At 38.4% G+C, this 24,479-nt stretch overlaps 1 long non-coding RNA gene across 1 annotated transcript; it reads right to left on the bottom strand.

Annotated features, from left to right (window-relative positions):
* Positions 1 to 1,627: 1,627 nt before the first annotated feature.
* On the bottom strand, positions 1,628 to 21,703 carry LOC143682775 (uncharacterized). The gene is made up of 3 exons (XR_013175274.1): positions 21,164 to 21,703; positions 9,642 to 9,727; positions 1,628 to 1,885 (listed from the first exon to the last, which is right to left on the bottom strand). It is a non-coding gene; the product is annotated as an uncharacterized LOC143682775 (long non-coding RNA).
* Positions 21,704 to 24,479: the final 2,776 nt, after the last annotated feature.

The following is a 24,479-nucleotide window of genomic DNA, read 5'->3' as shown; positions in this document are numbered from 1 at the left end:
ATCACACCCCTAGGCCTGAAGGGACAGAAGAAGGAAATACATCACCAAGCCTGGTGGTGAGAGTGTAACTGAAAAGTTAGGATTTAAGGGATGAATATGATTACTGAATCATTATATAGATATTCCTTTTTCCTTTCTGGTATATTGAAGTAGACAGTAGGAAATAACTGAAATTTCTGTATTTGTAATCCAGCTGCCTTGAGCTCTAACAATGATCATACAGCCTTTATTGTATGCTCTTGTGATTGTGAAAGCCTTGTGACTGACCCTCACTTGTACCCATCTTATGTGGTTCTTTTACTTTGGAGTCTTGTCATCACTAAAGACAGACCCTAATGTTTAACCTATAACTCATTATAATTTTAAAAATCATACACATCATCATATTAAGGCTGCTATTTTCTTAAATACATTCTGTGACTAACCATGTAATCAGGCTGCGCATGCTCAATAATTAGATCACCGCTAATTACATCTTCTAGAACCATTGTGCTCATTACCCTAAAACCTGCTCATCTTTTTTTTTTTTTTTTTTTTTTTTTTTTTTTTTTTAAGGAAAGACAGAGAGAAGGAAGGAAGGAAGGAAGAAAGGGAAACATTTTTAAACATTTTCTTGTTTTATTGTATTCTGTTTCTCCGTTTTTGTTACATGGGCTGGGGCCGGGAATCGAACGGAGGTCCTCCGGCATAGCAGGCAAGCACTTTGCCCGCTGAGCCACCGCGGCCCGCCCTGCTCATCTTTTGATACTATAAATCTATCTGAGTTACTGCGATCTAGGGAAACAGATTTTTGGGCTGATAGGCCATCTGACCTCCTGCTTTGTGCCTAACAATAAGCTCTCTTTTTGAAACCCTGGAGACTCAGGAATTGGTCATGGAACGCATTGGGCAAAGACTTTACCACCTTTGTCTAGTAATAAAAGCTGACACTGTGGTAGAAGGGGTTGCAGTGCAAGATGTTATTTTATGAGGTTGCAGGCACCAAAGCAGGGAGGGAGTAGAGGAAGATACATTCTGACTTCTAATTCCTGTTGCTCTCCAAGTGCCTGCAGTTGCTTCTGATGAGTGGAAGCAACCAGTCAGATGAAAGAGGAGCCCTGGTAAAACGATCTACAGGGATCCATCACCAGGGCCCAGAACAGAAGGGTAGTGGTGGGGGAGATGGAGAAAAATCAGCCCAGATTTTATATTTACTTGGGGTAGCTTTGAAAGCAGAAACTGGAAGATATCAACAAGGACTCAGTCCCATCGACCTCTTCCATAGAAGGCAGAAGCAACTGGAGTCAAGCTTTATTTCACATAGACCTCACACAAATTTTGTTTCCCCTCCTAATACACTAGAAGGCTATTGGGGAGATAAAGGTTAGGCCAAATATCCTACCTTATTTCTGGAGGTCTGAGTTAGAGGCAGAATAAGGTGCAAGGGAAATGTTCAAGCAGTATTCACCTTGGTTTTATGTTGATTCCTACCTCCTTTGCACCACAGGTTAGCTCTAAACGGTATTAAGAAAAATAGAAAAGCAGTTTTTGAAGCATGAAACTGACCTACAATAACCAATTGAAAAGTCAAGTTAAGCACCAGGAAAAGCCTAATGCAATTGAGGATGTACACTTTTGAACTGTAAAGTCTTTTTTATTACATCTAAACCATAGCTCTCAGCCAACCATGAGAAGAGTTTACATTGCACTTTGAAATCAGTGAGGCAGCAAGCAGATTACTAAAAGCTTGGGAAAGGATTTAGGGTTGGCTTCTTTCCTTAGGGCTGAATACTAATTTGAGGTGATGTCTTTTCTTCCTTGCAGAAAATGGGTGCTTCAATATATACCCACAGGTACTTCTGGTCCCCCTCTGCCAGTTGCCAGAAGTTCTCTCACCTGGTTGAACCTGCAATTGCCATGGGGATAATGGAAGCATTTCAGAAAGAGGCTTCTGTTCAATCTCACTTCCTTTGACCTCCTTCAACTCCTGGGACTTCAGCAATTCCAAGTCCTGGGAATACTCATAGCATGAGAAGATGGTTCTGATCCATATGTACCTAGGATATACTGGGGGATCAGTGAGAGATATTCCATGAAAATTCTACAGGAATAATTCTGCCCTCTGTAAGCTTGACTCTGATCTGACTTGAAGAAGCATCGTTGGACATACATGTTGCCCAACCCCTCCTTCACAATCTAATGTCCAAGATAGCCTACAGAAGAGGTAGTAAAATGACTTTAAGCACTGAGCTTTACATGTGTCACCTCAAAATAAATCCAGGACTAGGGACAACCAATTTACTAGGCTGAGCCCTTGATCTTGGGAAAAAGCTAAGCCTACTTATAATTATGCCTAAGGGTCACCCCCAGAGAACTTCTTTTGTTGTTCAGATGTGGTTTCTCTTTCTAGGCCAACTCAGCAGGTGAACTCACTGCCCTCCTCCCTATGTAAGACATGACTCCCATGGTTGTAAATGTCCCTGGCAATGTGAGACAGGGCTGTTGGGATGAGCTGGGACCTGGTATCAAAGGATTGAGAAAGCCTTCTTGACCAAAACAGGAAGAGAGAAATAAGACAAAGCAAAGTTTCAGTGGCTGAGAGATTTTAAACAGAGTCAACAGGTTATCCTGGAGGTTATTCTTATGCATTATTTTGATCCCTTTTTAGTTTATGGCTATTGAAGTGGCTAGAGGGAAGTACCTGAAACTGTTGAGCTATGTCCCAGTAGCCTTAGTTCTTGAAGGTGATTGTATAACTATATAGCTTTTACAATGTGACCATGTGATTGTGAAAACCTTGTGTTGATGCTCCTTTTATCCAGAGTATGGACAGACGAGCAAAAAAAATAAGGATAAAAAGTAAATAAATAATGGGAGGGGGTAAAGCGTAAAAAATTGGGTAGATTGAAATACTAGTGGTCAATGAGAGGGATGGGTAAAGGATGTAGAATGTATGAGCTGTTTTTTTTTTTTAATTCTATTTCTTTTTCTGGAGTGATGCAAATGTTCTAAAAATGATCATGGTGATGATATTGTGAGCCATTGATTGTATATCATTTCTTGTCACTCAATAAATGGGCCGGAGTAGCACACCCAAATAAGGAATATGTTGTTGCCAAAATCCAAAGAGACCAACTAGGCATTGTGCCTCTTTCTTGGTCATAGGAGGGGCCAGAAGCAGCAACTTATCCTTCACCTTAGAAGGGATATCTTGACATGCCGCACACCACTGAACACCTAGAAATTTCACTGAGGTAGAAGGCCCCTGTATTTTTGTTGGATTTATCTCCCATCCTCTGACATGCAAATGTCTTACTAATAAGTCTAGAGTAGTTTCTATTTCTTGCTCACTAGGTCCAATCAACATGATATCATCAATATAATGGACCAGTGTGATGTCTTGTGGGAGGGAGAGATGATCAAGTTCCCTGCAGACAAGATTATGACAAAGGGCTGGAAAGTTGATATACCCCTGAGGTAGGACAGTGAAAGTATATTGCTGACCTTTCCAGCTGAAAGCAAACTGTTTCTTGTGGTCCTTACTAACAGCTATTGAGAAAAAAGCATTTGCCAGATCAATAGCTGCATATCAGGTATTAGGGGATGTATTGATTTGCTCAAGCCATGATACCACATCTGGAACAGCAGTTGCAATTGGAGTTATCACCTCATTGAGTTTATGATAATCCACTGTCATCCTCCAACACCCATCTGTTTTCTGCACAGGCCAAATAGGAGAGTTGAACGGGGAAGTGGTGGGAATCACCACCCCTGCATCTTTCAAGTTCTTAAGAGTGGCAGTAATCTCTGCAATCCCTCCAGGAATCTGGTATTGCTTCTGATTTACTATTTTGCTCACTAGGGGCAGTTCTAGTGGCTTCCACTTGCCTTTCCCAACATAATAGCCCTCACTGCACAAGTTAAAGAACCAAGGTGGGGATTCTGCCAGTTGCTCAGTATGTCTATTCCAATTATACATTCTGGAACTGGGAAAATAACTACAGAATTGGTCTGGGGGCCCACTGGACCCACTGTCAGATGAACCTGAGCTAAAACTCCATTGATCACCTGGCCTCCATAAGCCCCCACCCTGACTGGTGGACCAGAGTGACGTTTTGGGTTTCCTGGAATTAATATCACTTCTGAACCAGTGTCTAATAATCCCTGAAATATCTGATCATTTCTTTTTCCCTAATGCACAGTTACCTTGGTAAAAGGCCATCGGTCTCCTTGGGGAAGGTTTGGAGGAAGATAAACAGTATAAATTTGTGGCAGTGTAACAGGGTTCTCCCCCAAAGGGACCTGGCCTCCCCTTCATTCAAGGGGCTCTGGGTCTGTAAACTGTCTCAAGTCTGAAATTGATTAAGGGACCATGACTCTGTGTTTTTGTAATTCAGGTTAGACTTCTGTTCACTTGACCTAGAACTCTTTTGTCTATACAGCTTGAACAAGAATTTAGTAGACTGCCCTTCTATTGTATTTCTAGGTACCCCATGATTACTAGCCAATGCCACAAATCTCTGTGAGTCATATAATTTTGACTCCTGCTCTGAGTTTGGTGTCTATTATAATAGCCATGTCCACCGTGTCTTTGGCAATTAAGTGCTGCCACCTGGCTTCTGCCAACTCAGGATCCAGTCATCCTCATTGTGTTTAAGGATTCCAACTCAATGACAGCAGTTCCTACAGCAATATCTGACCTACAGAAAAGTGCAACTACTGAACTCTTCAGGGATGATGGCGCTAGTCTCACAAATTTATTTCTCACTGTTCTGGTAAAAGGTACATCTTCCGGACATTCCTGCGGTGTAAGAGCAGGCTTCGCATGATAAATCTACTCTAACATTCCAATCTCTCTAAGCCTCTGGATCCCCTCATCTACATTATACCAGGGCAGTTTTGGCATTTCAACCTCAGGTAATGTCAGCCACCTTTTGATCCATGTTTCAACCAGCCATCCAAACAAACTGTTAATACCTTTCCTAACCACTCGAGCTATAACATTGAATGCAGAATCTCTGTTTACTGGGCCCATATCAATAAATTCAGCCCGATCCAACCTTATATTTCTCTCACCATTATCCCATACCCTTAAAATCCATTGCAACACATATTCCCCTTGATTTTGTCTATGTAAATTGGAAAACTCATGCAGTTCTTTTGGAGTATAACATACCTCCTCATGTGTGATACTTTGTATCTCACTTTAGGGGCCTGTTGGGACTTTAGTCTAGTAATAGGTCTGGAAGAAATGAGGGGTGGTAGGGGTGGATCATGAAAAGAATTAGAACTATCTTCCAAGTCATTTGCTTCAGGGCATTCACTTGCAGCTTCATCTGGTGAAACAGGATTAATCACTCTAGGGTTAATCACTTTAGGTGGAGGTTGGGTGGTCAACTCCCCAAGGCAGGCTGGAGGTGGGACATAGCTTTACAAGGTTATCTAGAGAAGACTCAGCATGACCTATGGTTTCAACTTCACCCCCAACATCATTATCAATCCGTATGTCACCATCCCATGTTTCAGGGTCCCACTCCTTTCCAATCAATGCCCTCACTTTAATGGCAGCCACCAGACAACACTGAGATTTCAGTTTACATTGTAAAGTTGTTACTCTAACAATGAGATTCTGAGTTTGATTTTCAGAGCTCCCAAGTCTACGGCTACAGGAAATAAAATCTTCCTTCAGGATACTCATAGAAACTTCTACATCTGTCAGACAGCGCTTAAGCTTCTCATTTGAAGCCTTAAGCCCATCCCTTTCACTCCTTAATGTATCCAGTGTATCTAACAACAACCAGCCAACATCTCTACACCTCTTATTTCCACAAAACTCTGTAAAGGTATCAAAAACATTATCCTCCAGAGCCTGGCTTCATACAAGCAAAGCATTAGGGGAATCGAATGGCAATATTTTGACTATCTCTTTTGCCAACTCACTCCATGGATTGGGAGTATTATTATGATTATGGAAATCAGAGTCCTTAGTGCCTTTGAGTCCAGTCAGAGTAGAAAACCATTCATAAAAAAACCATTTTTAAGATTCTGTTTCTTTAGAACCACTCCTGGTACCAAGATGTATTAGTTAGGGTTCTCTAGAGAAACAGAATCAACAGGGAACACTCACAAATATAAAATTTATAAAAGTGTCTCACGTAACTGTGGGAACACAGAGTCCAAAATCCACAGGGCAGGCTGTGAAGCCGACGACTCCGATGGAGGGTCTGGACGAACTCCACAGGAGAGGCTCACTAGCTGAAGCAGGAAGAGAGCCTGTCTCTTCTGAATCCTCCTTAAAAGGCTTCTAGTGATTAGATTAAGTATCACTCATTGCAGAAGACACTCCACTTGGCTGATTACAAATGGAATCAGCTGTGGATGCAGATGATGTGCTCATGATTTAATTCTATGAAATGTCCTCATCACAACAGACAAGTCAGCACTTGCCCTACCAGACAAATAGATACCACCTCTTGGCCAAGTTGACACATGAACCTGATCATGACACATGGTGTCTGACCTCACCTCAGAAGTCATACAGTATCACTTCCACTGCTTCTATTGGTTCCAAATGAGTAACTAAGACCAACCCAGTTTTAAGGGAAGCAGGTATAGACTCTGAATGGAAGAAATGTGAACGAATTTGTGGACATGTTTCAATTCTACCACATTGGCCCTACCACCCAGTAATTGGCTGGCTTGGGGGAAAATTAGTCACTTGAGTTTTTCTATCTGTAAAATGGGATCATTACAAAGACCAAAATAGATGATGTATTCAAACCACTTAGCTCATAGTAAACTCTCAAGTTCTTATATTATTGAGAAAAAATAATGGGAAAACCCTTAAATTCAAGAAAATTATATCCACTAATTTCATTACCCTGAAAACTGGGGAGAGACTACTTCTCTTGTATTTTTCTTTAATAACATCTTGTGGGACACTAGTGTTCCAGGGGAGATTTTTTAAAGCATTAAATTCTAAATTTTTTTTTTTTTGGTACAAGAACTGGGAATCAAACCCTGGTCTCCCCACATATGAGGCAAGCATTCTACTACTGAATCACCCATGCATCCTAAATTCTAATTATTTTTTAATGAATAAAATTATTCCAAGTTCCAATCAAATGGCCCAAATGTGAAAATTTGAAACCCAACCTATTTGTTTGGAACTGCAAAGAAGTTGTATGTCTATATATCAATTTATTATGCCAATAATATACGACCCTACAATTCTGTCAAAGGAATAAAAGGGGGGAAGTTTATAAGAAGAAATATGTTAATCACTGAATAAAATCACTTTGCATTCAGCTAAAAATATCAGGAGAGAGACTATTGGTTGATCTTCATGTAATCCAAAGCAAGGACTTAAACATTTATCAGAGCCTGTGCTGAAATATCACATTGATTTGAAACCTGGAAACACAATTAGTAAAAAAAGGAAAATCACTAACATGGTTAGGAACTGTCATCCCTGTACTCAATCTTTTATAAATTCCCTGTGAGTAATTAATTTCAGACAATACTTTCTGGTATTGTAATTCCTCTCCCTGTTCTTTCCCTTTCTCACTGATCAGAAATATTTGAAACGCAGTACAAGAACTCTTGCCACAGAATATACTAAGAGGTTTAATTAATAGAAAATTCTGCATGGCATATCTATCAAATATGAAGAGATTAGTCTCCACGGATATTCCAGGGATTCTTGAGTAATCTCTGTCTCAAAGCCCATTTACCTCACCACAATCTCTGACACATTGTTTGTCTTCCTAAGAAGCTGCGGCAGATCTTGGTTTGCAATCACTTTTAAATTGAACTTCCCAGGGCTTTCTGATCTCTTCTTCATGTAATGAATTTTGAAAGTGACCAATAAACTCCCACTTAGCTCTTGGCATGTGGAATCATCAACTCTCCTCTCCAACACCTGGGGGTTTATTTTTTGTTTCGTCTTAACCCCATAAAACCACTTCACTATCTGCCTTTTAAACAGCCCATACTTTCCTGTATGTAGGAAATGAAGAGCGATCAATATTTGGAAAAATATAAAAGAAGATAAAGGTCTCTGTAGTTTCTCAAAGTTGGTGTACAGTACATATTGATCCAGTCACCTAAAATAGATTTGAAAAAGATCAGAGACGTTCCTTTCTTTTCTGAGTCCTATTTAGAGTTGCTGAGTTCAGATTAAGAATGTAAGGGATACGTTACCCTAAAGAACACCTAGGGCTCTAACTGAGTCTCTACAAAGGTTGCACATACTACGTTTACTTTCCTGAAACCTATAACATCCAGACAGTTCCTAGGCCGGATAAGTCCTGAAACGCAGAAGCACCAGCCTGTCCAAGAACATCAGCTAGTTCCATCCCCCTATTTTATGTTGTTGACATCCTTTTCAAATGAAAAAGCTAGAATGGGCATAGCCCAAAGACCTCTATAAATTAGGAGAAGGATCAAAGGAGAAGGAGGAGTTATAACAGAGAAGATAGGATTCAACAAATGAGTCTGACTGCTGATTCACTATAATGATATTTCTTTTAGCATCCAATGTCTTGAGCAGCTAGAAGGAAAAACCTGAAAATGTGGAATGGTAACCCATACCAAACTTTGAAATCTGTTCTATAACTACTTTGGAAACTATTAGCCTTTTTGGGTTTTTTTGGTATATATGTTATATTTCACAATAAAAAAAAAAAGCATTTTAAAAATAATGCAAGGGAAGTCCCCTTGGGGGAATGGCAAGAAAGGGGGAAAATTCAACTTGCCCATGTGGAGAATTCCTGATTCTCAGAAGCAGTGGGGAGAACCAAAGCAATAGTCCAAGCCCTAAATCTTGGGGTTTGTTCATATGAAACTATTCCCATAAAGAATAGGCTAAGCCTACTTAAAATTAGGCCTGAGAGTCATCCCCAGAGAACCTCTTTTTGTTGCTCTTTTGTTGCCTCTCTCTTTCAGCCAACACGACAAGCAAACTCACTGCCCTCCCCACTCTCTACTTGGAACATGACTCCTAGGGGTGTAAACCTTCCTGGCAATGTGGGACAGAAATCCTAGAATAAGCTGGGACTCAGCATCAAGGTATTGAGAAAACCTTGTTGACCAAAAGGGGTAAGAGAGAAATGAGACAAAATAAAGCATCAGTGGCTGAGAAATTTCAAACAGAGTCGAGAGGTTATCCTGGAGGTTACTCTTACACAGTATATATATCATCTTTTTAGTTAACGTATATTGGAGAGGCTGAAGGGAAGTGCCTGAAAATGTAGAGCTGTGTTCCAGTAGCCATGTTTCTTGAAGATGATTGTATAATGATATAGCCTTTGCAATGTGACTGTGTAATTATGAAAACCTTGTGTCTGATGCTCCTTTTGTCTATAGTATGGACAGATGAGTAAAACATATGGATTAAAAATAAATAAATAATAGGGGAACGAATGTTAAAATACATTTAGTAGATTGAAATGCTCGTGATCGATGAAAGAATTTCTGACTGAAACTGCTGCTCGATTAAGGGTAGAACTTGAGGTAAATAGAAATGATTGTATTTACCACACTACTTGAAAAACAAACCAGAACAGCCAGGAACATTGCATAAATTTAAGCAAAGGCTAGAGTTAACATTTGCTTCATACAGTGTGGCTTGGTTAGCTGAGGTCAGCAATACCTCTACTTACTGTCCTTTTCAGATGAATTTTTTCTGTTAGAACTCATATTCTTTCCATCTCCTTTTGATCATCTTCCCTTTCATATTAAATGCCCTCTGAAATACCAAAAGTATAAATGTTGTTTTAAAATGTTCCTTGACCAAATATTAATTAAAATAAACAAGATCAATTACTGATTGCATATGTAGAATGGAATGATTTCTAAATGTTGGGTTAATTTCTTTTTTTTTCTTTAATAAATAAAAAAAAAAACAAGATCTGCCTGAGATATCAAATGTCCAACTAATCTCAACATCAAAAACTAAGCCATATTGCAACTTTAATTAAATCAATAGCTATCTTTAGTTCAAATAATTTCATTCCAGAGTAAACAAAAATGCAAATGTGGGTATTAAATATCAAGAAAACTTTTATTCTTAGTACTCAATAAGTATAGATCAGTATGTAATTATCAAATATAAAATGTTAATATATTTTAAAACCTTGGAACATAGTGATAGAGAAAACTTTAATGGGAATTTTCATAAGTCAAAGACTCTAAATGTAATTGGTGTGATTTTTAGACTGGGCAAAACTTCTAAAATTATTCTAGAGACTAGCAACATAAGTTTTTTCCACCATTTGTAAGTTTTTCTTATACAAATAGAGGACATAGCCTGTGGTACTGAATTAAACCTATAGATCTGATTATAGGCTTCCATTATTTCTCTGATTAAGATTAATTCAAAAGCAGAAGAATCTCAGGCTATTTCAAATCAAATCTCGTGTGTATGTATGTATGTGCATGTGAGGAAATTCTAACTCACTTTCAGGTTTCTCCTGTTTGCTAAATCCAATTCTGGGACATATAGGTAGAAAGATGCAGGGCAAACAGAAGAGTCTCATCTCGTATTTAAATAAGGGAATTTTTTTTGTCAATTTTTTTTCTGAAAAACAAATAGCTTCTTACTCATTTTTCTTTTAAAATTGGGTTTAGATTGGATCCAATAAAGAAATAATACAGTTATTGATCCAAGTTTGTCAATTTTAAAGTTTTATTACACACACACAGTATAGTATTTTGGTGATGTTTGTTCCTCAGTACTTCCTGTTTTTAAGTAATAAAGCTCTTATATTAAGAGTTATGCACGGCAGACTCAAATCAGAATTTTTTCCAAGGTTAAGAGAGGATAACTAAACCATCGCGTTTAGTATTATTAGGTAAAAGAAGGATATGATGTAGAGGAAGTCCCTTCCAGAGAAAAAGGAAAAGAAGAAAGTTTCCCCTCCCAACCCAGAGGAATGAGGAAAAGAAAGGTGGTCAGAAGTTGGATGAGTAACTCTTTGGTGGTGCTTTGAGGGAGGAAGCCGGTGGAAACAGCTAGAGAGGCCCAATGAACTTTCCCGTTCTACTTCAGTAGGCACCAGTCCAGAGATCACTTCAAACTATCAATGAGGTGGCAAAGACAAAAAAAACAAAAACAAAAAACAATTCACAATTGTCAGTCGCCCCTGTTGCCAAGGGTACTTTCCCTTACAGACACTACCTTAGATAAAAGACAAAGAGAAGGATGGGCAACGGTGGCTCAGTGGCAGACTTCTCGCCTGCCATGCCAGAGACCCAGGTTCCATTTCCAGAACCTGCCCATGCCAAATAATAATAAAAATAAATAAAAAGAGGAAAAGAATAGCTCCAATAGGGAGTTGACAAAATATTTACCTGAACACAACTGTTTAAGATATTAGAATATTTTAAATAGATTGTTAAAGCATCTCTCTTTCTCCTACCTACCTCCCACCCCGGTTATAAGAAATAAAGAAACTATGTTTCTTTGTAATCTGAATGCAATATAACTAAAATGAACTTTTATAGAATATCATTTAAGGACCAGGCACTGTTTTAGATGCTAGCGATACAGCGCAACAAAGGAACTCAGGCTATTTGGAGACCTGAAAATCAAAGTTGACAGTATGTTCATGAGTGCTGTGATAGAAGTATATTTAGGAAGATTGGGAGAGCAGTGCTGGGGGGACCAACTATTAAGGTTTACCTGGGACTGTCCTGTTTTAGCACTGAAAATCCTGTCCTGGCAAATCCCTCAGTCCTACACAAATTGGACTGTTGGTCACCTAGCGCTGAAGCACAGAGCAGGCTTCCTTACCGTAGCTTGGGATGGGGTAGAAGTGCAATCATGTTAGAATTTATGTCCAGTATCAGTTTAATAGATACTAGATGGATGAGGAGGTTGGGAACATTTAAGAGAAGAAATTTAGCCCTTGGAAACTAGATTACATGGACTGATTAAGAAAATCCCAGTTCATGCAGAATATCATTCGTAGAGCTCTACGGAGAGCAAATGACTTGAATATTTTTGAACACCTATTATTTGAAAAGGTAATTCTGACAGAGTCACTACCTGAAAGGAGCTTATAGTTCAATAAAAAAATAAAGCTGTATATACAAATCATTATAAATTAAGCTGGCGAGCAACCTGAAAGAAGTCAGATGGAATGTCACGGGATTCAGAAGAGGGTGTTGCTTCTCACCTGGGAGGGCAGCGTCTTAGCAGGTCCAAGGATGACTTTCTGAAATAACAGTGTGGAAGAACAAACAAAGGAGAACCACAGACAGGATGGGAGAGAGGGGCTCAGGAGGAGAAGCAAGAATCCCTCCACATAAGCAAAGCAAAAATCCTCCTGGCACCTTGGGCTCTGGCAGAACATTTGAAGTTGTGGATTAGGGATTCATACCACACGCTCCTCTACTCATGATTTTTTTTCTCCCTCAAAATTTCACCCCTGTGAAATATTTCCCAGTGACTCTGGCTATGTGTTCATTTGGAAGTAGTCAGACTTGTGGTTACACTTTCTGTAATTAGAGTCTCTATACTAATAACAAAATATATTTTGTTACCTGAAATCTTTCTTTACAGTGCTAACAGGTGTTTAGTTGGACAGTCAGAGGACTCTTTAGTAACTATTTCCAGCATGTGTATTAACCACGGAGTTTATTTTTCAAGATGGACTCATGATAGCAAAATCCAGGTTTTATGATTTCTTTTTCTTTTTCCAGTTGTTGATGCCTCCTACTCACTCTCTCTTTGACCTCTCATAAATTCAACCACACTATTTATCCTTGCTCCTCTCTCTGCTTCCCTCCTCCAGCTCTTGCTATCATAAAACACAATGTTCACATCTCATTTCTCAGCAAAATTATGAGATGTGTTGAGTGAATTAACATTAATAATACTTCAGCTAAAAACACTTTGAGGAGTCTACAGACCATTTACCAAGGAAACTAAACTATTTCAAATACTTATGCCAAAATAAATGAACCAAAGCTTTTCTCTTATAGTAGCCTAACATTTTATTGTGGGTGTAACGACAACTCACTAATCTCCACAATTCAGCAATCCTTATTAGTTTCTTTCTTCTTTACTGAGAGTAAAAGAATGTTATTATCAATTTTTCCTTAACTTTTAGAGGTAGAGTAGGGCATTTCCCTCTTAAAGTAATTTGAACTAACACAAAACTCTTCCCTAATATAAAGTGTTTTCAGAATACCTTGGACTTATTGAAAACAGTAAGTTGAATTTATTAAGGTTATGAATCAAAGAGAAATGTTGCCTGTTCTTGTAGTCCTTAGCAATATTTAAAGGTTAATCTTTTCCCCATTTTTTGGCTAAGCAATGACTCAGGTTTTTTTCTCTCCTAATAGGTTCTCTTTGATTCGTAGGTATTTCCAGCTGCTGAGAGTCACAAATTCTGTCTGATCGCTGGGTGACCTTTTCAGACAGGTGTCAATGTTTGTAAGCTAAAATACAAAGAAAAAAAAAGTTTACCGAATGACTATGTGACTGGAAGAAGAAAGCTCATTCAAACTAGCTCCCTCTTCCCCCTGCTGCCCTCCCTCCCCTATTTTTAAATCCTTCATTTCTCCATACTCTATGATCTTACTGGAGTAGTGACTAGTGGAATTGTCAGCTACAGGGACGTGGTGGTATATTCAAGCACTTTGATGTCTTTAATATTCTCCCTCAGTGTCTGCTGTCAGTTGGGTGGAGGAAGCAGCATATGGCACCTCAGTTCTGGGGAGCATAGCTGACTGCTCCCGGGAAAGGAGTCAAGAACACCCGACCTGCTTTAGGAAGGCAGGTGACCTGGTTTACTCCTACCTGCAACCAGTCACATTGATTACGTTTTGTCTGGATACGACCAGAGGTCCTCAATTCCCCAGGCTTGAATACACTTAACCTTGCTTCTCCAAACTGCTTTGCATTCCTAATTCATCTCCTCATTCTCTCCATTCTTAGCTCTTAAAAAAAAATACTGCAGAAGATAGAGTTATCATTCATCTTCTGACTTTTCATCACAGTTTTGCATACCCCTTTCAAATATTCTTTTCCTTTCTCCCTCTTCTTTTTAACCTCATAATTTTGTTTTTTGGCAATCTATCAAAGATGTCTCCGCGTGACTTAAAAGAAATATTACAAGATAAACCCTCTCCTGGTACAAGAGCTACAGAATTATTTGCATGTATAATCTCTTCCTGTGCCTCCTGCTAGCATGGGCCTTTCGTCTCCAATCCTCATAGTATAACAAAAGAATAAATTACACAGTAGTGCTGACAGAACCTTAAAGTGACAATCTTCTGAGGCACCAGCACATTTAATGGAAATCAAAGAAAAGTCAAGATTTTACATTTTCTTGTAAATGTATTTCTTTTTCCTATCTGTCTTCTTACACATTATAAATTTTCTTGCTGCTTTATTATTCAATTTCCTACTTGCCAAATAACAAACCTTAAAGACATCTTTGAGTGTCCCATCAATTGAACTGTTCTAGCTGATATAGAATTAAGTTATTGACAAATCGGTACACGACATTTAGGCACACAATGTAAGGATTTATTTATATTAATAAACTATAGCAATTTAAAAAAGACTAAGTGGATTACCTCACCTAATATTTTGCCTCCTTCCTGACTAGTTCAGGAAGATGTTAAGAGTGTAAAGGTGTTTATATAGTGCCATCTAGTGGCGAATACATTAAAAAGCTCTCTGCCTCATCTAGGGATTGCTTAAAGGAGTGTGGAAAATGAATGCTGCCATTAAGGTCTGGTTTGGAACCCCCGAGTTTAATTCTAGTTTTGTTTTACCCTTTACGGAATAATTCGATTCTTGGGGTTCTTTTTGGTGTCTTTGAGCGTTGTAAATTTTAATCTGCTTTATACAAAGCCCAAAGATGAAAACTCTTTTAATATCCTGAGGGATTACTGCCTTTATATTTAAATTTGTACTTTTCTTTGCTGCACCACTTTCTTATAATATAAAACACTGTTTCTGGTGAGATTAGGAAAAGGTTAACAGTCTAAGAAAACTGAAATCATCATACTCCTTAAAATATAACACTGCTACAACGCTGCTAATTTGGGGAAGAAACAAGCCTTCTAGCTAGGCCATGATTTGAAAGTCTGGCCTCTGAAACCAGGAACAAAGAAATTCCTGAGAACAGACTGGAGGAGTTTAAGTACCTGGAAAATGTTTAAGCGTATAACAAGAATTTCATCAAGTCTAGCTAATTCCAAAGAACTAGATTTAGGATGTTCCAAGGACAGGAAGAAAAGCTCCAGTTCACAGACAGATCATGGAGGTCGTCTCATAAGAGCGGGCCTGATAAGCCAACTTCCTGTTTCTTCTTGCATCTTCTCACCCCTACCTCCAACGAGCCTACCAAAATTCTTTCTTAGGATTAAAGAGAGGTTCAACAGCAGATGGGAGCTGGCAGAAGAAAGAATCTGAGAACTTAAAGATACGATAATTAAAATCATTCGGTATGAGAAGCAGAAAGAAGAAAGAGCAAAGAAAATTGAACCAACCCTGAGGAACCTGTGGTACACCATCAAGCATACCAATAAATACATTATGGGAGTCCCAGAAGGGGAAGAAAAAAAAAGGAATAGAGAGAATATTTAAAGAAATAATGCCTGAAAACTTTCCACATTTAATGAAAGATATCAATATACACATAGAAGTTGCTTGGTGAACTCCAAACAGGATAAACCCAAATAGACCCATGCATCAGCACATTATAGTCAAACTGTTGAATACCAAACATAGAGAATTTTGAAAGCTGTTAGATAGGAGTAGTTTGTCACTGTTTTAGTTTACTAAAGCTGATAAAATGTAAAATGGCTTTCGCAATGAGGATTTATTAACTTACAAGTTTACAGTTCTGAGGTCATGAAAATGTCTGTTCTAGTTTGGTAGCTGCTGGAATGCAATATAGCAGGAATGGAATGGCTTTTAAAAAGGGGGATTTGATAAGTTGCTGGTTCACAGTTCTAAGACTGTGAAAATGTCCAAATTAAAGCCTAGCTATAGAAATGTCCAATCTAGGTCATCCAGGGAAGGATACCTTGGTTCAAGAAGGCTGATGAAGTTCAGGTTTCTCTTTCAACTGGAAAGGCACGTAGCAAACTTGGTGATATCTGCTAGGTTTCACTTCCAGCTTGTTTCATGAAGCTCCCCTTGGGGGGCGTTCTCCTTCTTCATCTCCAAAGGTTACTGGCTGGCGGACTCTCTGTTTCTCTCATCATTGTGGCAGCTCTCTCTCCGATCCCAAGCCTTTTTCAGAGTGCTTCCTTTTTTAGAGGAATCCAGTAAACAGGACCTACCTGAAATGGGTGAAGTCACATCTCCCTCTAATCAAGGTTAATGTCCACAATTTGAGTGAGTCACATCTCTGTGGAGATAACCTAATCAAGTTTCCAACCTATGATACTGAATAGGGATTAAAAGAAACGGCTGCCTTTACAAAATGGATCAGGATTAAAACATGGTTTTCCTAAGGTACATCATGCTTTCAAACCAATACAGTGTCCAAATCAAGGCAACAATAAGGCTTTCTCCCCAAAGACCGGCTACCAGTGATCCTCAGCATCTCTGTCATATGGCAGGCACATGGTGACATCTGCTGGTCCCTTACTTTTCTCCTGAGTTTCGTTGCTTCCAGCATCTGACTTCAGTGACTTCTTTGCTTTCCATGGTTTCTCTCTGTTTTCTGTATGTTCTCTCTCAGCTTCTCTGGCTGTTCTCTCTGAGTTTCTCTGGCTTTTGTGTGTGTATGTGTTCTCTATCTTTCACCCTCTTACAAAGTACTCCAGTAGGAGGACTGGGACCCGCTTTGAATGAGTTGGATCACATCTCAACTTAAGATCCTACTCATCTCAAGATCCTACTTACAATGGGTCCACATGCCCAGGAATGGATTGGCTTTAAGAATATGATCTTTTCTGGGGTACGTATAGTTTCAAACCATCACAATCATTGTGCTGATTTGAAACTGTTATGTACCCTAGAAAAGACATGTTCTTTTTCTTAATCCAATCTTGTGGGGGCAGACCTGTTGCTTGGGTGGGACTTTTTTGATTAGGTTGTTTCCATGGAGATGTGACCCATCCAATTGGAGATGGGACTTTTGATTAAGTAGTGTCCATGGAGATGTGTCTCTACCCATTTAAGGTGGGTCTTAATCTACTTACTAGAGTCCTTTGAGAGGGAATCATTTTGGAAAAAGCTCAGAGCCAACACAGAGACATTTGGAAATGCAGAAAGAAAATACCTCCAGCAAAGCTGTTTAAAACCAGAAGCCAAACGAGAGTTGATGCCACCACATGCCTTCCCAGTTGACAGGTGTTTTGGAATGCCATTGACCTTTCTTGGGTCAGGGTATCTTTCTCTGGATGCCTTAGTGTGGATATTTTTATTGACTTAGAGAAGTTAACTTGTAACTTAATAAATCCCATTTATAAAAGCCAACCCATGGGCAGTGCAATGGTGTCTCAGTGGCAGAATTCTTGCCTACCATGCCGGCGACCTGGAGATTCTTGCCATGTGGTGCCTACACATGCAAAAAAAAAAAGCCAACCCATTTCTGTATATTGCATTCTGCCACCATTAGCAAACTAAAACAGTTATGTATAGGGGAGCCTCAATAAGAAAAAGTGCTGATTTCTGATTAGTAACCATAGAATGAGAAGGCAGGGGGATGATATATTTAAAGTGCTAAAAGCAAAAAAATTTCAAACAAGAATTCTGTATCTAGCCAAACTGTCTTTCCAAAGTGAGGGGGAAATTGAGGCATTCCCAGTTAAAAAAAAAAAACTGAGGTACTTCATCACCACTAGACCAGCTCTACAAGAAATGCTAAAGGAAGTTGAAAGGAAAGGACACTAGTCAATGGACTGAAGTCACATGAAGAAATGAATGTCTCCAGGAAAGATAATGACATGGGGAAATATCAATGCCAGTGTTACTGAATTTTTAGTTTTTAACCTCACTTTTTATTTCTATAAGATCTAAAAAATCATTGTATAAAATAAATGTAATGATAAATCATGAAAAAAATTATATAACACTGCTCCCCTCTTCCAACTTTTCTCACTTAAATCTATCACTCTTAAACTTAAAAATGCATCATTTACAAAGGTTTCTTCTGTAATACTCATTTAAAAGATGTGGAAAGATATATGAGAATAATAACTCAAGTTTTAGAAGTTGACCACTGTGCTCAAAGCCCAAAATCAATAAATCACCCTCCCCCTACACGTATGGAAAGAAAACACTAAAAAAAAAAAAAAAGCCAAATCAGAAGTTTTTGCCTAATTTAAATTAATCTTGTTCCTGAGGATCAACTTGCCCTTTCAAAGGATGATCTCTAACTTATAATTGAGGCTGGCTTTGCTTTGCTATGAGATACTCCTAAAATCAGATCTCTACCCTGACCCCTGCTTGCTGCTATTTTCCAAAGCACTGCAGCCTTTCCTAGCAGGGCTTTATCCCTGTGTGTGCACTGAGAAGCTGTTAAATCTGCATGTGTCAATCATCACTGCTTCCCAACTGGCCAATGAGGTAGGCTCTTATCATGTCCATGTTTACCTCAAGACCTCTAGTGTCTCAGGACCTTTTTTGCTCTTCTGGTTGTGCATTCTTTTATTCTTTGATGATCTTGTGGATAAAATAATAGACATGAAATGAAACAGAAATGTCAAAACTCCTGGGCAAGGTCTTAAATGTTTTAAATAATAGGAGGTAGCTAAATGGATGAGTTTAAGAGAAAACAGTATGTCTGCTGAGATACATATCTGGTGAATCTCATGATTAAATCCCTAATTTTATAATACCATGGATCATCTAGAAATTTCTCCTTAAATAAATTGGATCCTTCTCTCATGGTGCCCTGACACTAATGAAACAGTTTCTATGGTCTTAATCTTTTTTTCATTAAGGCACTCAAAACTGCAAAAATGAACATAATTTCTCAGGATGATGAATTTTCACACACTATACTTTTACCACATTAATTAGGATGCAAGTAACTGAATGAGGCACACCTGCCTAAAGCAGTTACAATTAAAAAGGACTTAAAGCCTCTGTTCTTAATTTCAGCTAAACTACCATAGAATTTTCCTTTTGGAAATGGGAGCATGATCCTTTGATCTCTATGGCTTTAGTATCACCTCCCCACCCCTCGCCAATTCAAAGTTTCCTATTTTTAAAAATGTTTAAAAAAAAGAATTAACACATAATTAAGATGACTGAATCATTATATAGAAGGCTTTTTCTTACTTTCTAATATGTTGTAGAATAGCCAAAATGAAATATCTGAAATTACTGACACCCATTCATTGAATTGTAACCCAGATGCTTTGATCTTTGGTAATTATTGTGTAACTATATAACCTATATCTTGTGATTGTAAAATCCTCCTGACTGGCCCCACTTTTACTCTTCTCCTGTTTTACAATTTTAGAGTCTATAATCAGAAAGACAACCCCCTAATGTGTATTAATGAAGTAACTTGAGTCAGTCAAGAGCTAACTTGACTAAACTGTTTATACTTGCTATTATAATGGTTATTTTCAAGCTCAGTTAAGCTTAATTCCAGTTTAGTTTGACCCCTTACACTTTAGTCGTTTATATTTGTTATTGTAATGATTACTTTAGCTTGGCTCCATGCCTTTATATTTTGTAAACCGTATTTGTTTATACTTGTTATTGTAAAATAACAACCCCACTTCCCCTTGTTTAAATCTATAAAATTCACAAACTCTGGGGATTTTAAGCCCTTAGGCCATCTCTTCTCTTTGCTTTCCATGGCAATAAATGTTCTCCTTTTGGGGAAAAAAAAGTTCCTATTTTATTGACAGCTTTAGCAGTGATTTCATAATTGGTAGGTAGAATTAGCGTGCAGTGAAGTTTAAGTGGTTGTTGGGATCTTTGTTGATTAGAGATTTTTGAGTTAAATACTAGTTTCATGTCTGGTGCTGTTTGAAAGGACCAATCTTCCACAGCAGGAATTTTAGTGGAAGAATGCCAAGCAATGCATTTGTGTCTCACTTCCCAACCCTCTCTAACGGTGCCAAGTTTATTATCAGTTAGAAACTGAACAGGTTCAAGCCCATTTCTAAAATGCAATCATTTAATTTTTGTATAATTTTATGAAGCAAGTTTTATTATTTGATAACTATGTAACCAGAATATAATATAATGCAAGGTCATGATGAGTGCACTGTCTTGCAATCTTAACTATGGTAAAAAATCTTAATCAAATTATATTAAGAAATTCATTTAAAATAATACATAATCTTTGTTGGCATCTCTCTTGCTTGCTCTCCTTTCCAGGTGGGCTTAATTTAGAGCTTTCCTAGAGGTTTAGTAAGAAATGACTTCTTTCTGTGTAATTCTGGTTTTCTTAAGTTCTTGAGTTTTTTAGTAACCTGTCAGACACTATTTTGTGCTGCTCTTAAAAGTAGAATAATTGGACCCAACAGGAAGACAGGACAGCAGCCATGCATAAGAACCTACTCTTGGAATCTGTCTTCTCAGTCTCTGCTCTTGTCAAAAGCAGGCAGTTAGAACAAACATAGAGTTGGGGGTGGAGTGGGGTGGGCATCATGTCCTCACCCCACTTCAAAATAACTAAAAGCATGTCTGTGATATCCAAAAATTATTTCTAGAAAATCTAGATTGCTTATGAATATTTTAGTATGAGTTTTATGAATATTTGGATTATAATTCTCCTGAATCTAAGAGAGAATGGCTACCCTTTTATGTTTGAGGTACTATAGAGAAGTAATTGATAGAGATAACCATAAATAGACTGTTAGGCAGAACCCCTTGCCCCATGATGTGGCCAGCCCCTAGCATATATTCCAAGAAGCTTCCCACACCCATGATTTCCAGAAAACCCATGGAACCCACCCCAACCCATTCCCTCTTGCCCACTGGCAGCTGTAGTCTTGCAATAAGCTCCGCCCTGCCCAACATCTGCCCTCCAGCAGTTGCAACCCTGCATGACATAGTGGTATTTAAACTTTAAACCTTGCTAATGAAAAGTTAACAACTCCTTGTATAGCTCTCTGCTTCTAAACCAACCAATGAGAACGTGCCAATTTTCCACGTCCAAACTAGACAGTGAAAATCCACCACATCCCTTTCTCTATTTCTGGCCAACCATCCTATATAAGCTGTGCCCCTTTCCCTGCTCACCGTTGTTGCCATCTTAGGCTTCAGCCCTCCTGCGCATAGCCTCTCAATAAAGCTCCTTTGATTGAGTTTTGGTCTCTTCTCTCTCACAGTCGAAAAAACTATCATAGGTATTTGTATCTTTATGGTCTAGAGTCTAAGACTATAGTAGATACATAACTGTACATTATTTTAAAAGGACAGGATGATTCCTGTGTGTTAGGGAAAGAGGTGAAAGCAAGCGCATCTAGAGGACCTGGGAAGGACCAGCCTTAATGGCAGCTGTATCATGTGATATAAAGGAACAATGATAGCAGTGGTACCCTCAACTGAGAAATCAGAGATCTTCTCCATTCAGAATGGGGAGACCCTCAGCCATTAGGGTTCTGGAATTGGAGCAGAAAGCCCCAAATGGCAAATTATAAGACTTCATACCCTAATGGGATGCTTATACATATAAATATATGTGAAACATAAACTTCTTTTCAAGTAAAGGCTTCTTTTTCATGCAAAACTGGGAACTAAAGAACAGTCTCCAGATTCAAACACGTGTGTTTCAGCCATCCTTTGTTTGGTATTAGGTAAAAAGATTCTGGGAGTTCCAGAATCTTTACAAGGAAAATTCTTAATCTCACCCTTCACTTCCAGTTCCAAATTCTACATACATAGTTTCAGCATTAAATGTGTATTCAAATAGTGAAAGAAAAAAATGGCAAACACATCTTAATAAATAGTAATTTGAGAATTCTAGGTAGATGAAATATATTTGTGTAACAAGGTGTATTAGTTAGGGTTCTCTAGAGAAACGGAATCAACAGGGAACACTCGCAAATAGAAAATTTATGAAAGTGTCTCATGTGACTGTGGAAATGCAGATTCAAAATCCGCAGGGCAGGCTGTGAAGCCGATGACTGTTGGAGGGTCTGGACGAACTCCACAGGAGAGGCTCGCCAGCTGAAGCAGGAAGAGAGCCTGTCTCTTCTGAATCCTCCTTAAAAGGCTTCCTGTGATTATATTAAGCATTACTCAATGCAGAAGACACTTCCCTTTGGCTGATTACAAATGGAATCAGCTGTAGATGCAGCTGACGCGATCATGATCTAATTCTATGAAATGTTATCATTGCAACAGATAGGCGAATTCTTTTGCCCATGTACTCAAATGACCATTTCCTGAGACACTGGGATTTCAAAGTGAAAAGAGTTTACTACTAGGCATGTAGCAGAAGATCAGATCCCCAACAGCCTAAAAATCTATCTTCTAGAGTTTAGGGGGTTCAAGGTTTTTACGGATTCTAACAAGGGGGGGGGGGGATGAGGTCATTACAATTCCAAATAGCAAGTTCTAAGTAATAAAGGAGACAGAGTTTTCATTTCAAAAATGCAAGCTGTTCTAGTTTGCCAGCTACCAGAAACGAAATGGCTTTTAAAAAGGGGAATTTAATAAGTTGCTAGTTCACAGTTCTAAGGCCGAGAAAATGTCCCAATTACAGCAAGTCTATAGAAATGTCCAATCAAAGGCATCCAGGGAAAGATACCTTGGTTCAAGAAGGCCAATGAAGTTCAGGGTTTCTCTCTCAAGTGAGAAAGCCCATGGCAAGCAGGGTCAGGGTTTCTCTCTCGGCTGGAAGGGCATATGGAGAATACGGTATCATCTGCTAGTTTTCTCTCCTGGCTTCCTTTCATGAAGCTACCCGGGTGGCGTTTTCCTTCTTCATTTCCAAAGGTTGCTGGCTGGTGGGCTCTCTGCTTCTCGTGGCTGTTGTTCTGCTCTCTCAGAATCTCTCTTTCGCCAAGATATTTCCTCTTTTACAGGATTCCAGTAAACTAATCAAGACCCACCCAAATGGATGGAGACACACCTTCACCTAATCCAGTTTAACAACCACCCTTAATTAAATCACATCTCCATGTGAGATGATCTAATTACAGTTTCAAACAGTCAGTACTGAATAGGGATTAGAAGAAATGGCTGCCTTAACAAAATGGAATTAGGACTAAAACATGATTTTTCTAGGGTACATATATCCTTTCAAACCAGAACACAAGCCAAAGGGAAGGGAGGCAGATTTATCATTTAATAGTAAAATTGTAAGCTGAAAGGAAGGAGGCAGAGTTATGATTTCAATAGTGGAGCCTAGCCAACACAATTTACAAATGTAAAGGGCTGGAACTAGTTCATGAAAATTCAAATTCTTCATTAGCATTAGGGCCTGTGCCTTATAAGTTGCTATAAGAAAATGACCAGATAAAGGGAATAACAGCTCTTACTATCACAAAGCACAAGATAAAGGTTTTTACAATATTTTCAGATATCAGGGCAACTGATTTATAGTTCAGAGATTTCATGTATTTTCCTCTATCTACTTTAATAAGCTAGAGAACAAAAATGGAATATTTATATAAGGATTTAGTGATTATAATCATCCCTTAAATCCTAACTTCTCAGTTTCAGTGGGAAGTTTGGAAAAGTATTACCATGGAAAGTGCAAATAAAAAATATTTTAAAATGCCTTTTAAGGTTGCCTTTTAATTTTGAAGTAGGTGGCCCTTGAAATACAGTTCAGATCATGATCAGCAGCTAATATTTCTTTAGGTTGGTATTATGTTGAAATTATCTGTATATCACTGGATGTGCACATAGATTGAGGAAGTTTAAAGTACTACCTTCAAAATTAGAAATGATTGCATTGAGACCAAGAAACAGTTGGCATACTTGCATAAAAGATGGTTGGTACCAATTATTTATACACTAAATGAATCTAGAATAACAGATTAAATTATTCACAGTTTTGATTCAGTAAGCTTTTGATTTAGTGCCTATGTCTTTAATGACAAGTCATTCCCAGAAAAGTTGAACCCTAGAAAAAAGTTTTACCTAGCTAAGGGAGGATGTGAGTCACACAGCACTTACATTAGCAAATAAAACCACAGTGCTTGTCTGTTCCCTGTGGATTTTAATTTGCAGCAACAATAAAGTACAAGTAATGAGCCATAGTTTAAATGATTGAAAATAAAATTCAAGTCAGTACTAGGAGATCTTGTCTTGAATAAAGGTGAGGTTATAACATGGTCTGAGATGTCTTAGAGAAATGCCTCCTCTCTCACATCTAGATAGCTTGGTTTTGTCCCTCACCTCAGATATCTTCATGTGAGTCTTTTCACTTTACTTAGTTCTTTCAGCTTAGTTGCACCTTGCACTTACAACTCCATTCATCTACTCAGAAATATCAGTCATTGGCCACAGGGGAGAGGGTAAAGAATATGAACAGGGCAAAATTTTAAGTTGTTAAAGCAGGAATTTCCTCTTTGTCTCTATGTCTGTGTTTCCCTTTAGGGTA

This window comes from Tamandua tetradactyla, chromosome 5, assembly GCF_023851605.1.
Source record: "Tamandua tetradactyla isolate mTamTet1 chromosome 5, mTamTet1.pri, whole genome shotgun sequence".
NCBI lineage: Eukaryota > Metazoa > Chordata > Mammalia > Pilosa > Myrmecophagidae > Tamandua > Tamandua tetradactyla.
Note: the sequence above shows the minus strand (reverse complement) of the source record. Positions and strands in the feature narration are given on the sequence as shown.